The sequence below is a fragment of the Lynx canadensis genome, chromosome D2, assembly GCF_007474595.2.
Source record: "Lynx canadensis isolate LIC74 chromosome D2, mLynCan4.pri.v2, whole genome shotgun sequence".
NCBI classification, from domain to species: domain Eukaryota; kingdom Metazoa; phylum Chordata; class Mammalia; order Carnivora; family Felidae; genus Lynx; species Lynx canadensis.
Window position 1 is genome coordinate 79,152,230 of NC_044313.2, and position 25,462 is coordinate 79,177,691.

General features: G+C 42.8%; 1 protein-coding gene across 8 annotated transcripts in view; it reads left to right on the top strand.

The window, feature by feature from the left end:
• The window catches only part of RNLS (renalase, FAD dependent amine oxidase), a 293,352-nt gene that overhangs the window by 37,178 nt on the left and 230,712 nt on the right, over window positions 1-25,462 (top strand). The window contains exon 6 of one of the 8 annotated variants that reach the window (XR_003973011.1): window positions 3,825-4,394. The exons of the other annotated variants lie outside the window; for them this stretch is intronic. The gene's annotated coding sequence lies outside the window, so the exon portion shown is untranslated. Of the gene's footprint in view, window positions 1-3,824; window positions 4,395-25,462 lie in introns of those variants that run through there. 8 annotated transcript variants of the gene reach the window in all.

The following is a 25,462-nucleotide window of genomic DNA, read 5'->3' on the forward strand; positions in this document are numbered from 1 at the left end:
CACTCAAGGGAGAGATACTTGTGAGTCCTGTGAGCGCCCAGAGCATGTTTATTATATTTTGTGATTACGGTTGGAGACGCTGCTTTATCTTATTTCTTGTAAAACTCAGAGGGAAGCCTTCCAAGGGCTTTACTGCTCTCGGCTCCCTTCGTAATCAAATATGCTTCTTCAGCAATAATTTTAGCATCTATTATCACGTTCGGGCCTCTGGCAGCCGGGCAGGCTTACAGCTTTGACATCGCTCGAGGTTTGCACACCGTCCTGCAGGGCTGTCTGGTGCTCCTGATAATAGGTTCTAAATGCGCAGCTGATTTATGCTGCCTGGAATCGTCCCATCTCTTCCTAGCAAGTGAATTTGGCAAATGAATCGTTTAACCTTTCCAGCCCCAGTGTTCAAGCCTCACCGTGAGGTCATTGGGGTCACACCGAGTTTGACAGAAGAAAGTTTGGGCTGGGATTGTGACTGTCACCCTGTCTGGAAGAGGTGCCTGTCGTCATTTCAGATGAAGAAATGAAAGCAAAGAAAAGCATATTTTCCCAAGAGTGCTGAGTCTACAGCAGGAACAAAGGCAGAGATCCAGACTCCTCGTCCCCGGTCACACGCTTGGCCCCGTGGGCTTTCTTCTCTTCTCACCACAGCTCAGGATGGTGGCGCTCAAGTTCAGCCTCACGCTTAGGTGGTGGGAGCTGATTCCAAGACACTAGGTTTAAGGACTTGGGTGGGGGAGGGGGGCCAGTCAAGGGGGTCGGCATCAGTCCGATGTGCTAGCTCTCCCTTCACTGTGACCTTGAATGTTTATATCACAGGGATCTATCTATCTTTAAACAAGCCTTGTAATTAAGCAGAAACTCAGTGGAAGGAGACTCCGACGGTCACATGACTGGTCCCCCAAGCAAAATGCAAAGGTGTCTCCCTGCTCTTTGGCCCCCCTGCTCTCAGAAAAGCCTCATCACGTCCTTGGAGCTGGCTGTGGAGGGTTCCATGTAATACCCTGACTCCCCCTTACCCCCTGCCCCTGCTCCATTGTTGGGTGAGGCTTTCTCCTTCATGAAGAATCTTCAAATAAACATCATAGGCAGGAAGTCCTTGTTAGTTCCCCATGTTGACTGAGAGTGGCACAAGAATATTTCTCCTTGCCTCAGGGGTCAACGTGACCCAAGCCCAGATTTGACCAGAATACAGACATAAATTTTAAGGCTAACGAAGGAGCTGTTGTCAGGGTCAGTTGGCTTCTGAAGCTTAAGAAGGTTAGAATTCTTTCTTTTACAGACATAATTTTCCTGCCTTGGTTTCCTGTGTACTGTAGTACAATATGTTCTCAAGTCTAATTCTTGGAACGGTCTCGAAGGTTCATGTGCTTCTTATTTTGTTGCTACTTGTCAAGGGCCAAAGGGGTTGAATGTGTCAGACACATTGGGTCATTTGCATAACGTACTACATAGTAATAGGAACAGGGTATGTAGAAATTGGAGGATATGTTTCATCTTGTTTCAGCATTTAACTTCAGATCATGGCCAAGTATCTGTTTTCATTGAGAAAAGCAAGAATCCGCCAAAAATCAACATGGAGCAAGTGAATTACATCATGAGGAAAAAGAGTGAAGATGTGTGAGCGAAGAAGACACACTGTTCCACTCAGTTGTTATTGGAGCAGCCTTGTTTTTAAAAAGTCTTAAACTTCTCATTGCAATTTGGAAAACTCTTAGAGAATTCAGTTTACGGATTGATGTATATTGCATTCTGAAACTGCTCACAAAGTGTAAGTATTTCCTTTCCGTGTAATAGAGATGCTCGTGATGCAGTTTTCAGGCAGCAGCCTTGTCGTGGGGGACAACCCCCTGATTTTGAACTATGTTACAAAGCTATAGTAATTAAAACCATATGGTCCTGGCATAAAACCAGACATATAGATCAACGGAACAGAATAGAGTACCCAGAAATGAACTCACAGTATATGCTCAATTCATTTATGGCAAAGGAACCAAGAACATACAGTGGGGAAAGACAGTTTTTTAATAAATGGTGCTGGGAAAGACTGGACAGCCACATGCACAAGAATGAAACTAGACCCCTATCTTACACTGTCCACACAAAATTAATTCAGGATAGATTAAAGACTTGAACATAAGACCTGAAGCCATAAAACTCCTAGAAGAAAACATAAGAGGTGAGCTCCTTGACAGAGATCTTGGTGATGAGGTTTTGAATCTGACACCCAAAAGCAAAAGCAACAGAAGCAAAAATCAGCAGGTGGGGCTAGCTCACACTGAAAACCTTCTGCACAGCAAAGGAAACCATCACCAAAACGAAAAGGCAGCCCACGGAATGGGAGAAGGTACCTGCAAGCCATGGGTCCGATAAGGGGTTGATATCCAAAGTATATGATGCACTTGTACAACTCAACAGCAACATAAAACAATTCAGTTTAAAAACGGGCAGAAGATCTAGGGGCGTCTGGGTGGCTCATTTGGTTGAGTGTCTGACTCTAATTTCTGCTCAGGTCATGATCCCAGGGTTGTGGGCTCAAGCCCCACGTCAGGCTCCGTGCCGAGCGCGGAGTCTGCTTAAGATTCCGTCTGCCCCTTGCCCCTGTTTGTGTGTGTGAGCCCTCTATCTCTAAAATAAAAATGCAAAATACAAAATAAAGTAAATAAAAACGGGCGGAAGATCTAGATATTTTTCCAGAGAAGGCGTACATGAAAAGCTGCTGGACATCGTGAATCAGCAAGGAAATGCAAATCAAAATCACAAGGAGATATTCACCGAACACCTGTCAGAACGGCTATTATCAAAAAGACAGGAAATAACAAGTATTAGTGGGGATGTGGAGAAAAGGGGACCCTTGTACGCTGTTGCTGAGAAAGTAAATTTGGGCTCCAGAGAACAGTATGGAGGGCCCTCAAAAAATTAAAAATAGAATTATCATATGATGCAACAATTCTACTCCTGAGTATTTTTCCAAAGAAAATGAAACCACTAATTCAAAAATATATTTGCATCCCTATGTTGATTGCAGTATTATTTATATATATTATTTATGTTATGTATATTAATATATATGTATATTGTTTATATATTTATGTATTACTTATATATATTATTTGCATATTTATATATATATATATATGGAAACAATCCAAGTATCCATTGACGGATGGATCAAGAAGATGTACGTGTATATATATATATATATATGTGTGTATGTATATATATATATGTATATAAGTATATATATGTATATATGTATATAGATGTATATACACATATATATAAAACATACATACACAATGGAATATTACTCAGCCATTAAAAAGAATGAGATCTTGACATTTACGACAACATAGTTGAAACTTGAGAATATTATACAAAGTGAGCTAAGTCAGACAGAGAAAGGCAAATACTATATAAACTTATATGTGAATCTTAAAAAAAAAAAAAGGCAAGCTCATAGATACATAGATCAGATTAGTGGCTGCCAGAGGCAGGAGGTTGTGGGGTGGTGACAGACATGGGTGAAGGGGGTCAAAAGGTAAGAAGAAAAAAATGCAGTTGACGGAAAACAGGCATAAAAATCTATGTGTAGAGAAAAGAAAATGTGTATTCTTGAGAGAATTCCTCTGGAAATTTCTACTTATTATACAGTTCTCAAAATATTCTCTTGAAATTTTTGGAGAGTTTTTTTGAAAAGATAAAATTATTGTCCACTCTCTTAAATAAACTAGAACAAAATATTTTTTTTGCAACTACATAAAAATGGGTTTGGGAATTTGGGGCCACCCTGGAAAAATTCTTCACATCGCTGTTGTAATCACACATTCTTTTAGGTACACACCTACTTCTCTAACCATGGCCTGAACAATTTGTGACTCTTCTCAAACTATTTTCCACTGTCAAAGGAAAAAGATTTGCTGTCCTTGCAGATATTCAGAAGAATGAGCTGCGTTCCCTAAGAAAAGCAATTCCAGAAGGGAACTCCTCACCATGTTTAGAATAACGGTAACAGCTCTGGTATAACAGCATCACTTGTGAAACAGCACAACTGTCTGGATGTCTTAGTTCTTACGTATTTGTTGAAAAAATGTAATAGTTTACAGTGACATGTGCGATAGTGAGGTAGTGGATGCTTTGTTTTAGAAATTTTCACCACTCTGACCCCGAATACAATTGCCGTTAATAGCTTATGACATGCATGTCTTTGACTTTTGGAGAAATAGGTGATCTTGTAAGTTTCCAGGAGCCATGATAGCATAACCAGCATAGTTATTCCCCAGGCATTTTTGAAAACGACATCTTTCAGTGGGAAGGGCATGTTAATAAAGTAAGACTTCCCAAAATGGGAAAAACTATTATATTTGAAAAGCAGATGATTACTTGAAATATTTCTTATCACAATATAAATTTTATAGTTGAAATTATATTGACATTGTGGTGGCAGTGGTATCCAAATTAACTCATCTTTGTTAGTTTGAGGCTTGTATTATTTCTTTTTAACTTTTTAAACATGTATTCATTTTTGAGAGACAGAGTGAGACAGAGTGTGAGTAGGGGAGGGGCAGACAGAGAGAGGGACACGGAATCTGAAGCAGGCTCCAGTCTCCGAGCTGTCAGCACAGAGCCCAAAACAGAGCTCGAACTCATGGATGGCGAGATCACGACCTGAGCTGAAGTCAGATGCTTAACCGACTGAGCCACCCAGGCACCCGGAGGCTTGTATTATTAAAGTGACAACACAGTATTTTGTTCATGAACGGTGGTTACAAATCTGCTGATAGAATAAATGAATGTGAATATTGAAAAATTCGATCACGAATGCTTGATGCGTTACCGTATAGCTTGATGGAGTGTTCAAAAGTAAATACAGATGTGCCTTCATCAATATTTTGAATGATGTAACTTTTACACACGTTACATTGGCCCTGAAGTTATGAACCTGAAGTCAGACTCAAGAAAGCATCAGATATGTCCATGTTACAAAAGCAAGTTAGATATTTACAGAAGTTAACTCATTCAACACATTACCGAGTAACTACCGTGGTTCCATTTGATGCACTAGATGTCAAGGAAAACGTAGCAGGGAAACCGCATCCTTACTCCTTGGAGCTTACACTCTAGTGACTGGAAGGCTCCAGAAGGAAGACACCGACCCAGGAATCTTTGTATTCCATGGAAGTGTTCTCATTCCAGATCTCTGCATTCTGTTTTCTGCTTTGAAGCGTGATGAATTTGGACCCATGGTCTCCAGAGTCCTGTGACATTAGAATATAAGCCAGGATCTTCTGAATTCTCCTTTGTTCTTAAACGATACAATCCTTCCCACCCCCAAATCTTAGTATTTCCAATACGTACTATTATATGTGAGTACTCTGTGTGAAAGCATTTTGTGAACTATACAATCTGTTCACTCCAAGTTAGTGTTACTATTCAACAAGAAGACATCTGAGCTATATCTCCACAAAGGACCACGTAGACTCACACAATTATGCAGAGAATACAACAGCTAATCTGAAGGTCTTTTCTCCCCCCCCCTCTCAAAAACTGGAGTTGCTCTTGGCTGAATGAGCTGGTTAATTTATCAACTGTCCACCTCGCTTAGTCTTTGTAGAAACAGTTTCTAAATCCCTTCAAACTGTAGTTTATGTTCACGATGGTTTAGAGCTTATGTTTTCTGGCGGCCACGGAATGTGTCACCCCATTAGAGAGACTCTCAATATTGTTTATGGAAACAGGGAACAAAATGAAGTCATAAATCTGGAAGACACCCTATTTGGCCACTGCCTTTTGGGGAGAAGTAAGTCCAAATAATTAAAAAAAAAAAAAAAAAGGGCCAGTTAACTTTTTTTCTTAAACATTTCCCAGCCAGGGCGTGTTATAACCTAACACAGTAACCTAAGTCAGCAGTCATGTGTGTTTTCTTAAGTAGGTTCCTTGTAGAAAACTGGAACAAAGGACATGACAGGATAATGTCTCAAACTGTCCCCTAAATCTTTCTCAATTTTTCTATCGTTTTGCTTCTATTTTGAATGCCTCAACCCATAGGTAAGCCCTCTTAACTGTGCAATTGAAAACACCCCTAGTGAGCCTGCTCCAAACTCAAGAAAGAAAAATCAGATTTCACACTAGGAATGAAGTACTTTATTATTTCTTTCACGTTCTGCTTCCTTTACACTTTTCTGGAAGCATCTCTAAAGGCGGGCATGGCAAGAGATTTCGAGGAGAGACACCATGGCAGAAATGTCTTTTCTAAGGGTTAATGAGGTCACGTTGTTTGTTATATTTTTTGAGGTCTTAGAATACTTGTGCATTTTTTATTCTGATGACAAAGTGCAGCTGTTTCTAGTCAACCCTTTTTAAATAAAGTTCTTCCTTTGCGCATCCGTTGCAAAATCAGCAAACTTCTGGGCCCAGAGTGAATCTTCCCCTGTGTGCATTCCAGATACTTTATTGTTTATGGGAGTTAATCTCCAGGTTAATCTCCAAAGATGGACTTTTTTTTTTTCCCCAGTTGGACTCACATAGAAGTAAATAAAGTCCCCATCTGGATCTCTGCATCTGAGGCTTGTTTTGAATTCATATATAAATTCCTCAATTCCACACAATTGTGCTATGTGAACCATCTCTGCACATGAATTATATTTTTCCACTGTTAAAATTCTCAAGTGACTCAACAAGTATGTCATTCTTTTCTCTTCCAGGGTCCCCCTCGGGACCCTAGATTTGGAAGGAGTTCACTTATAACATTGCCATCATGAGCACCACCTTTCCCCCTGCCTTTTGTTTTCACTTTTATTGAAATATCCGTATAGGAAGATGCACGAGTATTAAGGAAACATCTTGATGAGTTTTGGCAAATCAAACATACACCCATAGAGCCGGTGCCCCTGCCAAGAAATGAGACACGCTAGTGCCCTGAGATGGCCCCTGCTAACACTCCTTTCCCGTCGCTGACCCTCCCGCCCTCCAGCGGCCATTTGCCTGACTCCTAGCGGCATAGATTTTTTTCTTGCCAGTTACAGGCATTCCGTGTAAATGGAATTCCATTTACATTCCATTCCATGTAAATGGAATCAAACAGTAGATGCTCTTTAGTGTTTAGGTTCTTTCACTTGCCGTTTTTTTGGTGAGCGTTATCTTCTTGATACGTGGAGTTAAAATTGTTTTTTTTTTTCTCTTACTGCTGTGTAGAATTAGGTTGTGTAGATGTTACGTTGTATAGACATAGCGCATTTCATCCATTTCATGTTCATGGGCATTTGAGTAGTTTTCTAGATGGTGCTGTGATAGATAGTGCTCCTGTGAGCATTCTTGTGCGTTCCCCTTGGTGAGCAATTTGCACACATTTGTCTTGGATGTATCCACAGGGGTCATCAACGTATTCTAGTTTTTTAATTTTAGTTTATGTTTTTCAAGGTATTCTTTTTTTATTTTACGTTTATTTATTTTGAGAGAGAGACAGGTCAAGAGGGAGAGAGAGAATCCCAAGCACTATCTGTGTGGAGCCCAACACGGGGCTCGAACGCACGAACAGTGAGGTCATTCCCTGAGCCCAAACCAAGCGTTGGAGGCTTAACCAATTGAGCCACTTAGGCGGCCCTGTTTTTTCAGTTTTATTGATGAAAAACTTACATTACTGAGAATTTCTCATCAGCCAGAGTTGCTGTGTTGAGTTCATATCGTTCTTTTTCTAAATTGTAGAAACTCAACGTTTTAATTCGCCAGGCTGCCTGCCCTCTTGGTTTCAATCAAGCCAGGTCCTTTTCCGCCCTGCGCGCCGTCCTCCGCTTGCCCTGCGTACGTGTGCACGCTGCACACTCATTCTTACTCTTTCCTCCTTGCTTGTATTTTTGTCTCCTGGAATGGTCTAGTGATAACACCGATAGTAACAAGTAACAGCGGCAACCGTGCACTGAGCACTGACCGTGTGAAGAAAGTGACGATACTTTTCACATACTTGACTCCCGCATTGTTCTCATGTTGTGCAAATATTACCGTCCCAGTTGACCAATACTTTTTCATTGGGATGCTTATGATGTGCATGTACCAAAAAAGAACCGAGAATAATATATAGTTACCACTGAGAGACCCAGCTCTCAGATTTGATTGATGCTGAAAATCTGTCATTTTGCCTCCATGTTTTTCTTTATCAGGTCCCCGCCCGAGTCAGTCAGGATCAGTCGCCTCTGCAGCCGATGCTTTTAATAACCTCTCGACATCTTGTTCATTGGAGAAGGGATGTTATTGTTCATTATTTCTTGTAATGGTAGTATGGAATGCCAGCCGGGTGTGGGCCCCTCCCCCAGGCGTGTGCCATCTCATATTTTATACGTGAGGATGTCCACATCCAGAGGGGTGACCGGTGCGGGGCCACGTGGCAAGCAAATTTCAACCTCTTTTGTTAGTTCTCCGACACAGCCGTTCTCTTAAAGTCCGCTTCGATGACCTCATCGTCGCAGGTAAACCTTCTCTCCTTACGTCAGTGCCTCCTTCTGAGGCTCTTCTGCCCTTGCTGCTCTGGACCCGAATGCCTCTTGTTTTCTCTCCCACTGCGATCGTGCTTTCTCTCTTCTGTGTTGGTGGCCCCTCCGCTTCCTCCTAAAACACAGGCAGGACTCAAGGCTGTGTCTTCTGTGCTGTCTCTGTTAGCGGTTTCATTTACTCGTGGGCGTTCTGTGCGGAAGACCCCAAATCTTCATTTTTAGCCCTGATTTCTCCTTCATGACTTCGACCCAGGGCTCAGGCTACTCACGGAGTGTTCCACTTGTGCAAAGCTAATTTCGACGTCTTCTCTCCTCACCAAACCTGCGCCTGCCCTTATGTCCAGTGCGGGGTCACCCCATCGCTTTGTCATTCTCTCCTCGTGACCCCATGCGTCGTCGAACTCTTGCCTGCACTTCCATAGAAGCTTCGTAAGGGACCTTCCCCGTCCCTCGTTTCTACCCATCCTCACAACTGACCTATCACTCTTCCGTGCAAATAAACTTTGAGGGGTTCCCCAGTGCATGCCAACTAAAATTGGCCCATTAGTGCCTTATCTGATTTCAACTGATCTTTCAAGTCAAATTAATCTGTTTTTTCCTCCCGGTATGGCTACACTTTCCCATTTCGGAATCTTTTCCCAATGCTGTTTCTTTCTCTAGAAAGCATTTCCTCCTTTCTGTGAAAACCCGGTTCATCCTCCAAGGCCCCACTTCCTTGTATCCTTTCTTTGTATCCTCAACCAAAAATAATACTTGGTGGTCTTTTTTTAATCAGGGATGATTGACGCCAGGGGAGCAGGCCAGTCCAAGGGAAGCCACTTCAAACAGGGAATGGGACCAAAATTTTATACTAAGCAAGAATAAGGGGGTTGATTTGGGGCTTTCACTTGAAAACATACCCCAAAATTATAAGTTATAAACTTATTTTCCTTATAATTGATAACATTTGTGTTATAATTGAAGTTATGTGTTAATTCTTGGAAAGTACAAAGAGCGACCAAGGTATTTGTTGTTTTTTTGGCATGAGTTTCTGACAATTCTAAAATGATTCAGTCACATTGATTTTGACTTTTGCAGCACAAATATAAATGATTTTTTAAAAACTCCGGAAACTCAGTTTTATTGAGAGCATTTTACTTTAATTTGATTTTTAAAACACCATGTCGGGGCACCTGAGTGGCTCAGTTGGTTAAATGTCCTACTCTCGATTTTGGCTCAGGTCATGATCTCACACACAGTTCATGGGTTCGGGCTCCACATCGGGCTCTGTGCTGACAGTGCAGAGCCTGCTTGGGATTCTCTTTCTCTCTCCGCCCTCTCCTGCTCGTGCTGTCTCTCTCTTTCAAAAATAAATAAATAAGCGTTAAAAAAAAAAAGTAAGTAAAAAGCACCATGTCAATCCCTTATCACTTGTTTAATTACTTGTGTTCTCTCTACCATATTGTCACTTATGAGTGCCTTTGCATGGAATTTGAGTGGTTCTTCCCTGTTTCCACTTTCACTGAACTTTATGCAATTATGCAGATATTTCTATACTCTCTTTTAGCAATAGGTTACCATTGATGTAATCATTAAACAACTTGTGAGACTTTCTGTGATTACTTAACACTTTTCCTTAGGTTTTCTCTGGTGTTTACCATTGTCCGAGTGTTTGAGTACTATCTGTTCCACAGGTGTTAGTTAAGTTTCTTGCAAGGCAAGACTCATGCCTTGTTCGTTTTTGTACCTATGTCTGAATCCATGGAAATGTCTTGTACATAATAAATATTTAATAAGTATTTGTTGAATTCTGTCTTCTGTTGGTTCCTCAGTAGAACCAATCCTTGCCTTTGGCTGAATTCCATCATTGGAAACAATACTGTAAAAGTAGTTTATAGAAAAATGGATCATTTCTTTTTTATATGAGAGCAGTGCATTAATACGGTGTCGCGTTCCACATCAGAGACTCAATTTCAGATATAACCAATCGTGTATCCTGAAAGATACGATAACTAAAATCTTCTCTGAAAACTTAAGTAAAACCTGTATTCCAAGTCTTATAAAATGTTTATTGGCTTATCATGTATAATGACTACTTGTGTGTTACAATGTGTACATAAAATGAAAAGGTATAAACCAGACTATTTAACATAAGTGTAAAGGCTGACGTAAACATCAGTTAAGATTCTAATTGACAACATTCTCTTCTCCGTCCAAAACTTAGAAGGGGCTTTGGAAAATGATTTTAATAACCCGATTCTTTTTAAAAATCTCACTGCAGGATGCCTTAAGCAGATTACTTCATTTACTCCTAAGTAAGTAGAGTTTGGGTTTGGGAGAAGTGGACAATTCTGTTGACCTTAGCTTTGCCTCATCTTATTTTAGGGGTTACCTCAGTACCTGTCTGAGGATGTGATAATGGTTTTGTTTCTACCACTAAGAGCTGAGCTAACATTTTCCCCAGTCACCCTCTCTTTATCCAACTTAAAGCCATTCAGTCTGAGAACAAATAAATTCTACACAAGAGCAAAGAGTAGTTACGTCATTCTACTTGATGTTTAGTCATGAGAATACTTCACACACCATTGGGAAACCATTAAAACTATTACCAGGTCATTGGAATGGGCATTTTAAAGGGAATTTCTGGGAGAAGATAATGCCCTGAGTTAGCACGTGCTGTTGTACAAAAATCAGTGAAGTGGCCAAAATTCAAGAATGGTGGGAAATATGTGGCTGTGATGGAGTAGCGTGGCGATCTGTGAAGCAGTTTGTGGTCACGCGCACCTGCATCGCTAACATCTGACTGGGGAAACAAAGACTCGCCTCCATAACTCGAATGTCCTTGCTCTCTCTTATAAAGCTTTTATCTGGACTCAGTAGAATTACAGTGTACCTTATCTGATGTGGGTAAATAAAGTATTCTGATAAATATAATTTGTGGTCCAATTAAAATAGACAACTTATCCAAAAGATGAGTTCGTAAACCATTTTCTCATACTTCTCTTTCTCTTCAGCACCCAAATATCCTTTTGCCGTCGGGTTTCTCTTTGTCGTCCTAGCAAGGCCTATTAACTTGCAGGGCCCTTAATAAAGAGGGCTGCCTTCTGATGTATCTCTCGATCCCTCCATGTAATCGTGACAACTGAAATCAGACGCTGTTCTCTGTTCCTCTCCAGTTGTAACGTGGTATTTCCTTCACTTTCCTTTAGCTGGGCCAGGTGTTGGCACCAGGGACTTCAGGAGCATTTATCAAGAAACATTTGCTCAGTTCGACCCAAATACCACAAGACAGCCTCATCTTTTCTTTAACCTTTACAGTTCTCAAAAACAGAATGGTGCCCAGGCCGGCACAGTTGATCTCATTTTGTTGAATTTGAATGCAGGTCCAGTTACTCTCAAGCAACTTAAGATTTCTTGGTTCTTTTTAATGTTGATTTATTTTGAGCGGGGGTGGGGGGCAGAGGATCCAAAGCGGGCCCTGCGCTGACAGCAGCGAGCCTGATGCTCGTGAACTGTGAGATCACGATCTGAGCTGACGTCGGATGCTCAACCAACTGAGCCACCCAGGCGCCCCTAGCAATTTAGTTTGACAGTTTAAAAGAAAATCTCCAGAGTGTTATTATTGACTCAAAAACATCAAGCATCCACAAGTCTGAGGCACTGTATGAGGATACAAAGTCAGACCTGTTTGCAGCCTTCGAGCTCATGCTTTGATGGAAGGGAGGTGCATGTATGTTGTCTTCACCACGTGTAACCAGAACTCGACACATAGTATATATGTTTGTTTTGTTGTATGTTAAAATCCGTTTATAGTAATATTATGTTTGCCTATCTTGCCTGCCTTTGCATAGGTTTTGAGGGCTGGGGCTTTGTCTTATTCACACAAGTGTATTCCAAGTAATGTACTTAATCCAGACATTTTCGGTCTTCCCATCAAACTTTTTTTTCAGTGAATTCTCATTGGAAACAATTTATTAGAGAGTGAACCAACATGCATTTCTGGAAACCATATGTTATCTCATTAGGCTTCTTTGATGACCCTGCCTTGATGCTCCCTTCTGTTTCCATTCATTTATTCTGTCGTCGGCACATACTAATTATGAGAGAGCTTTTCCTACATGTGACATGATATTCAGCCAGAGCCGAAGCCATATTTTGTGAGAAAATATATTTTCAGTTACCCAAAGACTAAAGGATTATTATTATTTACATACAACCACCATGAGAATCATTAAAGATGTAGACTTACACGGGAAGAAAAAGCAAGACCAAAGGAAAAAATAGGACACACAAGAAAGCAATAGTGTATTTGTAAACGTATCGTAAATGTAATTAACTGTCAACTGTAAACAAATAGCTGTTTTTTAACATGAAACTAAAATGCTAGACGACAACAAAGAGACGGCCTATACGCATGTTCAGTGGTGGTTAAATTTGTGGCGGCACCAAAAAATAACTCGATAAAATGATAGCTTCTAAACTGGCAGAGGGGAGAAACACGGAATTTGGGCAACGTTAGTTCAAAGGAAGTCGAGAAGAGAGCAGATGAGCAAAATGCAGGAGAAAATGCAAAGTAAGATGATGGAAATAAGCTCAGTGTGTTAGTCATCAGCCTCATGGAGACGAATCAGTCACCGCGGCGGGAGGGGGGGGGGGAGGGAGAGTCCTCGCATGGTGTTTGGTGTGTCCCAGGCACCACTCGGAGGTCTACGTCCATATTAGCTCTTAACATCAGCCCACGCAGAGGGGACAGCTAGTACCTCATCTTGTGAATGAAGTTGCTGGAGTACAGAGAGGTTGAGTCTCTTGCCGGAAGTCACACAGGTTAAAGGTCTTGGATCCAGGAGTAGATTCAGGTCAGCTGCTCTTGAGGCTACCAGTCTCCAGGGGCATCGCTCTCTTTGGTCATGTTGCCCGGGAAACGCGAGCTGCACAATTGTGTACATAGTGTGATGCCACTTAAAAATGTGAGAACAAAAAACCCAACACTATATGGCGTACACATAAGTGTGTATTAAGGATATTGGAGCAACAGGGGTGTCTGAGTGGCTCAGTCGGTTGGGGGGCCGACTCTTGATTTTGGCTCAGGTCATGGTCACGGTTAGTGAGTTCAAGCCCAGTGTCAGGCTCTGTCACTGACAGCGTGGAGCCTGCTTGGGTGTCTCTCTGACTTTCCTTCTCTCTCTGCCCCTTTCTGCTTCTCTCTCTCTCTCCCTCTCTCTCTCTCTCTCTCCCTCTCTCTTTCTCTCTCTCTCTCAACATAAATGGATAAGCTTAAAAAAAAAAGAGTATTGGAAAAACCCATTCATCGGAATGACAGAATGATATTTACCAATTTCAGGGTAACGGTTACCTCGAAGAGAGAGAGGAAACCAATATATGATCTCAGAGGGCTTCAGCTGTATCTGTTATGTGTTTGTTTTTAATATATGATGTGAAGCAAACATGGCAAAAATGTTAACGATTTGTTAAGGCTGGATGATGATTCATGAGTGTTTTCATAATATTTTCTATTCTTTTTGTATGTTTGGCGTATTTCACAATGAACATATTTTCTCTTAAACAGTTATAGGAAGTAGACGTTTCTCTCTTCTGTCACGAAATTGGTCATTGAATCCTGAATTTTGCGTACGAGCAATTGTTCCTTTTGCATGTTGCTCCTTTGGTAAAATACACTGCTACCCATCAGTGCACGTGTACAAAACTATAACGATGTTGGTGTTTGGGAAAGCAATAACTCACGGACCTTTTCTCTACCCAAATTTGGAACCAGTTGAGAGAGGAAGACAAAGGAGTCTGGCAAATACAAATGCTACTTACAAGACATTTGGAGAATGTGACTGGGTGTGTGGTGAAAGTGGACTTCTATTTTTTAATTTTTTTATGTTTATTTATTTTGAAAGAGACAGAGAGAGACAGAGAATGAATGGGGGGAGGGGCAGAGAGAGGGAGAGGATCCCAAGCAGGGTCCACGCCATCTGCACAGAGCCTGATGCAGGGCTTGAGCTCACGAACTGGGAGATCATGACTTGAGCCAAAACCAAGAGTGGGGCACTTGACCGACCTAGCCGCCCGGGTGCCCGGAAAGTGGACTTTTACTACTGAGTGGACCTACCCACCCGCCAGAGGCAGTCCTGGAGAATCATCGACCTTGCAGGGGAGGGCCTGCCCCTGTGGAATGTATGGCCGTGAGGAGCAAGGCCAGACTCGAGTTTTCCGGCAAGAGGGAGGAAGCCACTGGGCTCCGTCCACCGGGCGCCTCCCAACAGCCCCCCTCGCCTAAATTCACGACCGTGGAGGACTGCGCGGTGCGGGAGAGACTGCAAGAGTTTAGAGACGATTGTCCTTAGTGGGGGTCTGAAGAGTAAGGAAGAAGTGTTTCTGTGTCCCTCCCCGACCCACCCAGACAACAGTGAATCTGCCTTCCATGGCTTCCAGACGCTTGGAACATTGAGGGATTTTGAGGACGTGGGTCATTAGTTCATAGCCCAGTTGGCGCAGCTGATGGCGTTCTCTCGGTCCGCCCAGCCCCAGCAGATACCCTTATCCGCGAATTCCACGTGTGTATTTTCATTCACTTGTTCATTTACTATCGAATTATCTGAGAGACGGTCTCCCTTGGTGCCCTCCGTTCCGGAACTCCCCTCTCTGAACTGGTTGCTCTGTCAACCTGCCTCAGAGCTGCCGTTGTCCACCGTCATTTGAGAACTTTCCGTCACCTCTCCGCTGCGTTCTGTTGGGTCCTGTCTCCTGCGTGCTTGCACCTTTGTTGGGGTGGGGCACCCCACCTAGTGGCTTCCTCAGAGCACGTACAGGGGAGATACACCTTTCAGCCATGCCTCTCTGAAAGCATCCTTCTCCTAGCCTTCCATCTTTGGGGCCTTTTTCTCCTTTTTAAGACTCCTTCAATATTATCCTTCCGTCCTGCTGCTGCATTTTTCTCTACTATTTTATTTTTATCGTAGTGTCCTTTCTTACAAAATGAGGTGCAATATCGTCTCTTACCCATCTGAGGATAACAAACCGCTTCTCAAGTTTAATTTATTTTTCCTCTCAGTTCCTGCGTTTGTTTTGTTTGTTTGAGTCTTTTTTGCTCTCGGTGTCCTCACAGCTGATGACCCTTGGCTGTCCATATTTAAAGGACCACTGCTTAAATGCCAGTTGAACAAGTGGACTGGCACATTCCCCTGAAGGACAATCAGGCCAAGTCCTGACCATTTTAGAGGGGACCACTCAATAGGGCTGAGGAAAACCCACATAGTACTTTCGTATGAATTCGGAAAAGGATCCCCTGGAGCCTATGAGTTGATGAACGATGGGTGCCTTCGTGCTAATTAGAAAAAGGTGATGCCCCGCCCCTTCCCTGCACATGACTCGGTAAATGGAGCATGTGTTGGGTTTCATTCTTCACTCACCCCCTCAGGCAGATAACGGCCTGATACACTGTGAAGGCCCTGCTCCTAAATGTTAGTGTTTTTAGGCTTTTTTCTTCAGCTGGTCATGTTCTCAGAGGAAGACTTTAGTGTTCTGCTTGGAGGTGAGCTTGGAGGGGGTTGTGGGGGTGGGGAGAGCCTAAAGTTCTGGCTGCTAGTGTTCTAGTGTTCTGGAAGCCAAGTAGAGGAAGAAAGCTGGGGAGGGGAGAATGTCTCACTGGGAGTATGTAGACTTTCCCTTAATCTTCCGTTGCACCAAGGAGAGCTACCCATACCCAGATTCCCAAGCCTATCGGATGCCACATTTCAGAGAGTAAGCTTCCTGCCTTTTGCCATGATGGGGTTCTGAGGTCTTCTGGTCATGAGGAGTAGAGAAGGAAATGTGGGGATCCCGGGAATCCAGGTTCTCAGCCACACTCTTGTTTTCTTTTCCACCCCTCCCCGCATCCTTCCGAGACACCTGGTGTCTACACTTGCTGAACCTTCCTGGAATTTTGCATCTCCTGGCATCCCACTTCTTACCTCCTTTGCAAACTTAGGATTCGGGCTCTCTCATGAGCCTGGGAGACTTCCCTTTATCCATCTACTAAACGGCTTCCAAAATTTTGTTTCTGTGCCTCATCTGCTGCTGACTCCTCTCAAGTTTTCTCTGTCCTTTTTTTGTTTGTTCTGTTTTTACGTATATCGTGTCACTTTAGTGGGAACTCATAAAGAAGCAGAAACAACACATGCGCTCAATTCTTTGTGTTTAATTGGAACTTTCATAACTTCTTTATCGTTTGGGGCAAGCTCTCTGTGTTACTGAATTTTTGCATATACTCACTCCAGAATGAGCTCTGAGTTTGGTGGTTAAGGATCTGCTACATTTTGCTCGAGACGTAGATGCTGCATCACTCTTACTGTTTCGATCTTTTAAACGTAATCTAATCGGTAGGCTTCCTCCACAAAATCTGTTTCCGATCTCATTGGCAGGAGTGTAGGCACCCGCGTCCATCGCCGGATTGTGAGGGTGAAGCGGATTTAATCAAGGGTTCAGGTGCCATTTTGCCGGATCCACGTGTACCTTGATACACACGTTTGCTTGGACTTCACATGATCCCACAAATCTCGATTGGCCTCTGTGGGTTTGGGGCTTGTGTGTGTGTGTGTGTGTGTGTGTGAATGTCCTATGGTGATTTCCCAAGGGTCCGAGGAGACCTGGACAGCTCATGCATGATCGTACCATTACTAGAGGTGTTCTAATCTCTAGTGTTGGCTTCAACTGTGATTTCATGTTGCAAACGAATGCAGACATGCACGCAGCCATATGGTGTTTGTACTGGTCTAGCTGTACTCCACAGAGGCGCTCTGGCCAATCAATAGAAAGTCATATTCTTTACAACCAATTGACCTGAGTTTTTCTTCTTTTTGGGTGAGTATGTATTTGTAACGTCTTGATGACAACCCTGAATATCTAATTTGGTAAGATAAAGTGATCTAGAAGACTGAGGATTTTTTCTGTCACCACAGGATCAGTTTAAATACCAGTGAGTGTTTGTGTGTGTGTGTGTGTGTGTGTGTGTGTGTATGTACATAAACACATATATGGATGTGCATATGTGTAGATATATGTATGTAACTGCACATCTCACCTATGATTACAAACTCAGTGAGTATTATTTGTAAATAAAGTTCTTGTTAACAAAATAACTAAATAAAATAAAAAATAAAAGTGAGGACCTCTAAAAACCTGTTCAGAGATGAACCTGAAGCTTTCCGCACTGCTGTGGACTCAGCCATCTGAATTGTTTTATTACTTAGATGCTCTCCATGCAATTTCTAGGGCCTTTATTAATGTGAATGTGTCTTGTGAAAGGAGGAGGTTTACATGTTTCTTTATGTTCTGTAGAATATATTTCATATTAGGACTGATCAACAGGATTTTATGTAGAATGAGAGAATCATGATATTAAGTCTTTGGTTCAGATATCTCTTTCACACACACACACACACACACACACACACACACACACACGTCAGTGCAGCAGTATCTTTCACTATTCAGATGACTTAGAAAAGTCAAGTTTCTAGGGCACCTGGGTGGCTCAGTCGGTTACGCGTTCGACTTCAGCTCAGGTCATGATCTAGCGGCTTGTGAGTTTGGGCCCCACGTCGGGCTCTGTGCTGACAGCTCAGAGCCTGCTTCAGATTCTGTCTCCCTCTCTCCCTGTCCCTCCCCCATGTGCTCGCTCTCTCTCAAAAATAAACATTAAAAAAAAAGAGTCAAGTTTCTCTTTGCTGACGTTTCTTGACATTGGGTTGCCAGATTGGGAAAATAAACTGGAGTGTGATTTGTTTTCAGACTAGGGCAAGGGTTGAAGTGCATTGAAAGGTTATAGTCAGTATTTGGCACAAGATTATACAGAAAGTCAATATTGTATCGATAAGTTTGAAAATGGCCTAATCCCCTGCTGTCCAATAGAACTTTCTCTGATGATGGGAATATTCTAGATCTCCATGGTAAGCAATAGCCTCGTATGGCTATTGAGTACTTGAAATGTGTGTAGTGTGATTGAGGAATTGAAATTGTATTTAATTTTAATGAATTTCTTTTTAAAAAAAATTTTTTTTTCAACGTTTTTATTTATTTTTGGGACAGAGAGAGACAGAGCATGAACGGGGTAGGGGCAGAGAGAGAGGGAGACACAGAATCGGAAACAGGCTCCAGGCTCTGAGCCATCAGCCCAGAGCCCGACGCGGGGCTCGAACTCACGGACCGCGAGATCGTGACCTGGCTGAAGTCGGACGCTTAACCGACTGCGCCACCCAGGCGCCCCTAATTTTAATGAATTTCAATGTAAATAGCTAGTCTTTTCTTCCCTGGTGCTTGAAGCTTGGCCACTATCATGAAGGACACAGTAACTATGCAGACCAGGATGTTCATGACCAACCGACTGCTTCAGCAGAAACAAATGGCCATTGATGTCCTTTACCCCAGAAGGCAACAGTGTCTAAGACAGAAATTAGGGAAAAACTAGCCAAAACAAACAAGACCGCACCAAATACCATCTTTGTTTCGGTTCAGAACCCATTTTGGTTGTGCCCAGACACCTGGCTTTGGCGTGATTTACGATTCCTTGAATTATGCAAGAAGGTATAAAGCCAAACATAGACTTGCAAGACATGCCTGTACGAGAAGAAAAGACCTCGAGGAAACAGCCAAAGGCACACAAGAGCAGAATGAGGACGTTGAGGGGTTGCAGAAGCCAGTGCTGGTCGCACCCAACAAGGGAGCTGCAGGTTGGACAAAAGGAGTAAAGATTCTGCAGTGACTTTATCTGTGGTGACTGTGCAGATTTTTTTTTTTATGAGAGGATTAATAACCTAGGAACTTAAAAAAAATAAATTTAAACAGCTGATGGATAATAGAGTGTTCTTTTACAAACACCTGGGAATGCAGACAGCAGAATAAAGTTATATTGAGTAGCAGGTCTAGTTCGTAAAACTGGAAATCGTCAGTAGCTCGACTATGGTACAGGTCATTCATTCCCACGTCTAGTCAACAGACATGAAACACTTACTAAGTACTATACTATATTACGTACTTAGTATATTATGCTACCTGTTGAGGAGAACAACTTCTGTTGCTGAATTGGGCCTGAAATAAATGAAAAGTTTTCAAGGCCACAGCATATATGTGAAGCTGACTGATGAAGGTTGGAGGGGCAAGTAGTTCTGCTGCTGTTCTAGAACAGGGAGGAAAGGAGAATGTGGCCCAGAAGGCCATCAGGGAACACTGCCCACAGCCAACAAAAGAGGACAGAGGCCAAGAGACCTGAAGAACGTTTACAATTAATCAGTTTGAAGAAATGATATACGGTCAGAAACTACCGGGAGATAGAGTTCAAAAGTTAAAGCAGAAACACGGGCCAAAATCAAGTAGCGATTCAAGCTTAGCATAGCGAATGGCACATCCAGGAAACTATGGTTCAACCAGGATACAGTATCGTCCCAGATTACAGCTGAGTGACCATAACCCCCGGATGAAATCCATCCAGCAAGCATATGTCTGTTGGCTGAGGTGTGAACCCACCACTCACTTATTCCCGTACGTACGGTCCTGGCTCCATGGTGGGGGTAAATTTATGATTCCAACAGTGATTTTGTTGTTCCGCAAGCAATTCTGAAACCACTCTGGCTGTGTGAGTCCCAGCAAGATTCTGCATTTCCATGCAATATCTAGAAAGGACTTTTCTTTACTTCTTTTTCACGGAGTCTGTGACCAAAAAACTACACTTTGACTCACGAGTCTGAGATTTTGGAATGTAAGATAAAGGATCGGAGAGAGTCCTCTTTCGTTTGGTTCTTCGTAATTTTCTTACCTCACGGGAAGGGGTTGACTTTAGCTGGGTGTTCCCCAAGCTTGGAACCTACTATAAAGTGACCCCTTCCTTCTAAAGGAGACAAGAATTGGAAGAGGGTGATAATAAAAATGCCACCATCTAGTCATTTTGCTTTATAGGCTGAATATGAATTATTATATTATAATATATATATTAGAGGCTGAATGTGAATATTATATGAACAATTCCTTTCAGAAAAGTCATAACTTACTTTCCAGAAGCCTTTCAGCATTCAGATATGTGGGGCAGTAGAAAATAGAGTGTTCTTTATTCAGACAACTGAATAAAGTTATTTACTGAATGGCACGGTGGGACATGGGCAAAGCCGACCTGTAGCTAATCAAGAACAAGGTTAGCAAATTATCTTCATGATTTAAGGTTCAGAATTCACCATTTTAAGCATCTTAAGAAAAAATATTCTCGTGAGAGTTCCTTCTCACATTTCTTGATGCCTAAGTGTCTGTGAGAATTTCAGAACTGCAAAGATAGAAATTCTTTCTAGAATTTCTAGAATTTCTCCTTCCTCCCTGGACTGCTATTTAGATACAGAGCTGTATATTCATGCTAAGGAAGGTCCAGAGAAGGACTGGACCTACTGCCTGTGACAGTCTATCAAACACACCCTAGCCCCCGCAGGCAGGGGTTTCCATTGGCGGAAACTAATCGTGCTTCCATTGTGGCGTCTCCACTGGGAAGCCCATCTTGTCTTGTGCTGCCTATGGGCTAAAGAGCTGTTTGCCCCACTGACAAAATATTCGAAGACTATTTTTTCACTCATATGTGGATCCTGAGAAACTCAACAGAAGACCAGGGGGGAGGGGAAGGGGGGAAAAAAGTTACAGAGAGGGAAGGAGGCAAACCATAAGAAACTCTTAAATACTGAGAACAAACTGAGGGTTGATGGGGGATGGGGGGTGGGGGAGAGGGGAAAGTGGGTGATGGGCATGGAGGAGGGCACTTGTTGGGAGGAGCACTGGGTGTTGTATGGAAACCAGTTTGACAAGAAATTACATATAAACAACAACAACAACAAAACAAATTCCTTGAAGACAATTTCTTTGCTTATCAGCTTCCTCTTTCTTAGGTTAAATAAACCGCATTTTTTCATCTTTCTCTTTGGGGCTAATTTTCTAATCCTTTTTTATTCCTTTAATCTCTGTGATCAGTCTTCCTGGGATTCCTTCCAAATCCTATTGATGTTTTCAGTTTGTAGACCTGAACCGGAAGTTAATCGTTCCCTTACAAAGGCTTGCCTGGTGCTGAGCCTCACGGGGTGAGATTGCTGTCAATCTTCAGTGACATACCACAAATACTTTTATGTAAAACTTGGCTTTGAAATTATAGCATAGCACCATTGGCTTGTATTTAACTCTGTTTTTCATGGGGGCACATTTTTGTGCGTGTCACGGGTACTCAACACCAGGTTGGCTAAGACGTTACTGGCTCAGGATGGTTTTATGTAGAAAAATCTATGCTGTTAAATCCTAACTGTTTTATCTCTTTGCCAACCTGTGCAATATCATGGCCATCAAGAATTTTATGTGGTATCAGGGGTGCCTGGGGGGGCTCAGTCGGTTGAGCGTCTGTCTCTTGATTTCAGCTCAGGTCACGATCTCATGGCTTCGTGAGTTCTTGCCTCACGCTGGGCTCTGTGCTGACAGTGTGGAACCTGTGTGAGAGTCTGTCTCTCTCTCTCTCTCTCTCTCTCTCTCTCTCTCTGTCTCTCTGCCCTTCCCCTGCTTGCATTCTGTCTTTCTCAAAAAAAAAAAAAAGAATTTTATTCGGTATTCCAGTGTCTACACCTGGTTTGTGCAGAATTCAAGCTTTCACATTCAGCCACTCATTTATTCCCTCAACATATGTTTATTGAACTCCCATTTTTTCAGGCTCTGCCTGTCCTGCCATGCAAATTTTTAATGTATCGACAAATACTTTGGAATCGCTACTACAACTCTGTTGTGGCCCAAGGCGAGAGTGCATTGGCCCCGTTTTAGGGAGATGTAGTTAATGAAGTATAAAAAAGTTCTCATTAGAATGAGAGACTTCAAAGGCAACATCAGAGCGATGCTCTGGTGTAGGACCAACCAGCGAACTGAGCCTGCCAGAGCTGGTCTGAGCATTTACTCCAGGGCAAAAGTGAAGCAACGCAGGCTGTTTCTTGGGCAAGACCATTTAACAAGAGTTAGGATAGAAGTCACCCTTCAGTGTCCGCTTCGTGGCCAAAATCTGAATCTCCTTTTTTCACCTTCCATTCTGGCAATTCTGGGTTAGTTAGTTCTTGGAATTCGGTTCTTTCTGTTCTTTTCCTTGGTAGTATGATCCTCTGCTACAATGTTAACTCTTTTTCTCTATTTATCTCTTCCCTATCGAAGACCAAGTTCAGTATCATTAACAACCTCAAACACTGTTTTTGGAAATATGTTTTATCTCCAATTTAGTACATTTTATTCTCTCCCAAGTTGTCAATTCTGATAGCTGCATTTCTTTTACTGGTTCCATACATCCTTCACTTAAAACCTCCTTCAGGGGCGCCTGGGTGGCGCAGTCGGTTAAGCGTCCGACTTCAGCCAGGTCACGATCTCGCAGTCTGTGAGTTCGAGCCCCGCGTCAGGCTCTGGGCTGATGGCTCAGAGCCTGGAGCCTGTTTCCGATTCTGTGTCTCCCTCTCTCTCTGCCCCTTCCCCGTTCATGCTCTGTCTCTCTCTGTCCCAAAAATAAATAAACGTTGAAAAAAAAAAAATTAAAAAAACAAAACAAAACAAAAAAAAAACCTCCTTCATTTTTTTTTTTCATTCTGCCACTCTTTTTTCTGTTATATCATCATGATCACCTGCCTTCGTGCTCCCTAGTTCGTGTTAACCATCGTGGGCAGACTGAATTTCATCGTATCATGCTTCTCAAAATCTTTAGTGGTTCCCTGCTGTCTGCAGGATGAAGTCCCAGCCTTTTCAGGACACACAAGCCTGGGAACAAAACGGGGTCAGAATATTAAACATAATTATTCTAGAGCCTTGCCTCTGTGAGTGCTCCCACCTCCCCTCCAAACCATCCAATCAGTTGTTTGAAAGGCAAGATCTTTGAAAGTCAGGACAAGGAAAAAGAATACCTTTGGTTGATGTCTGAACTAGAAAAGGCTAATTCAAGGATAGGGTGATTTGGGCAGAAGAGATTTTAAGCACATTTCCCAGTAAAGCCTAAAGAAGGCCATGCGTGTGGAGAGGAAAGATGTAAGATACCCCCTAAGAGAGAATAAGAAGCCTGGAAAAGCCTGCGATGGAAGAAGACATAAAGAAATGATCTGTAGAGGAAAACAAAAAAAAGAGAATGCAAGCTCTGTCTGGCAAATTCATCTAAACTAGTGTTTACATAGTTTATAAGCTTCTGATAACTTGGCTTCCTACAACTCTCTCAAGCTTGTTTTCAGTAGGCCAGTATTCAGGGGACCTAGTTCTGCTCAGGATTTAGAACTTTTCCTCTGGATAGACGCTTTTGGCACGTGTTCGGTGAGACATTGATTCACCGTGTGGCTCGGCCCTGCTCTGTGTGTGAGACCCAGAGGAAGGCAAACGGAAGCCACGTGGAGGACCACCTGCCCCTTCACGACCTCAGCTCAAACCCGGAAGCACTTTCTTATTGATGTGGACCTCACGGTGGTCCCTAGCTTGAACCTTCTCCAGGCCGGTTACTCAAATTCACACATGTCATGGGCATGTCTGTCGGGCTGGTGTGGTTGACCAGCCAGCCGGAAGACAGTTCCTAGGAGAGACTGATTGGAACTTCTGGAGAGAGAACGCTTTCACAGGGTAGATGGAGTTAGGCAAAGTTGGCCGAATAATAAAGCTTTAGTGATTGTTGGGAGCGATACATCTGCAGCATTATGGTGCCCATCGCTTGGTTTGTCTACCAGCCATTCCCACTTGAAACACCAGGTGAATCCTACAGAGATGTAGGCAGGGGGGAACTTGAGAGAAAAACGGAGCGCTCTGCACTACAGTCCTGGAAGCCTGTGGGGTAATACTTCCCGGGAGCTCATGTGGGAAAATACAAGGCTGAATCAAAGAGTGAGGCATTCCCAGCCACCCACCCACTTATCATGCAATGTAGAGCGATTTCTGCACTTTCCTAACTTCAGAGAGCCCAAAGCAACATTAGCTCGTCAAGGACTCCTGCTCATTGGCACAAGAGCACCAGGAGAAAGTAGGACCCGTCGGAAACGGCACAATGCTTGGCAGAGGCAACAGTGTCCAACGAGTTATGGCGGCAGGTCAGTGATCTGTCATCCAGAGGCAGCTGGTAGATACACTTAGACACTACTGAAGACTTCAGAGGCTGTTTCAGGCATCGTGGGGGTGGGGTGGGGTGGGGGTGTCCAAAGCAGAAGAGGAAACGTCAGGCCCCACAGAGTAGTTGGCCGGGCTTGTCCAAGAGCACACGGGAGATCACCCTTAGAGGTCAGAGGTCATGAACATTTTTGAAGGCCTCTGCAGGGCATCACAGACAGAGTGTTTTACGGGTAGGACCAGGAGGTAGAACAGCACAAATTCTTAAGTGTCTTGGGCTTAGAGGAAAGTCTGTCGTTTCGGTCGGTCGGTTGGTTGGTCGGTTGGTGAAGGAACTCTTGAAATAAACAATGATTTTTGAAATTTTTAAGGGAGAGACAAGGTGTATTTCAGAAATAAGGTTACTGTTTCCATAAGTTTAAAGAAATAGTAACTGGGTCTGTGTAAGCATTGATCTGATTCTTACCACGTACTAAATGAGGTATGTATCTATTAAATCCTTTTATGTACTTCTTGGAACTTAAGTAGCTGTTCAGTAAGGATTCCTGTATAATCTTCCCCATTCAACTGGGAATTTAGGAGAGGACAGGGATAGAACATTTGCTAAGCTTGGGCAAGAACAGCACTTCAAGCCTGAATATGCATCAGGTTCAACTGTGGAGATTTCTTTAAAGTCGAAGTGCCTGGGTGGATCCCAGCCATTTTGAATCAAGGTCTCTGGCTGTGGGACCCAGATACTTTTAGAATGTTCCTCAGACGATTCTAATGAGCAGCCCAGCTTATGAACCATTGATTGGAGGATGGAGAAAGTGCTGGTTTTTGGCTTTATAAAGAACAAAAGCCAAAGTATTATCTTTTCTTTCCTTGAGGGTGCATCGTGTTCAGATGGAAAAAGAGAGCTGGGATCTAGTTCT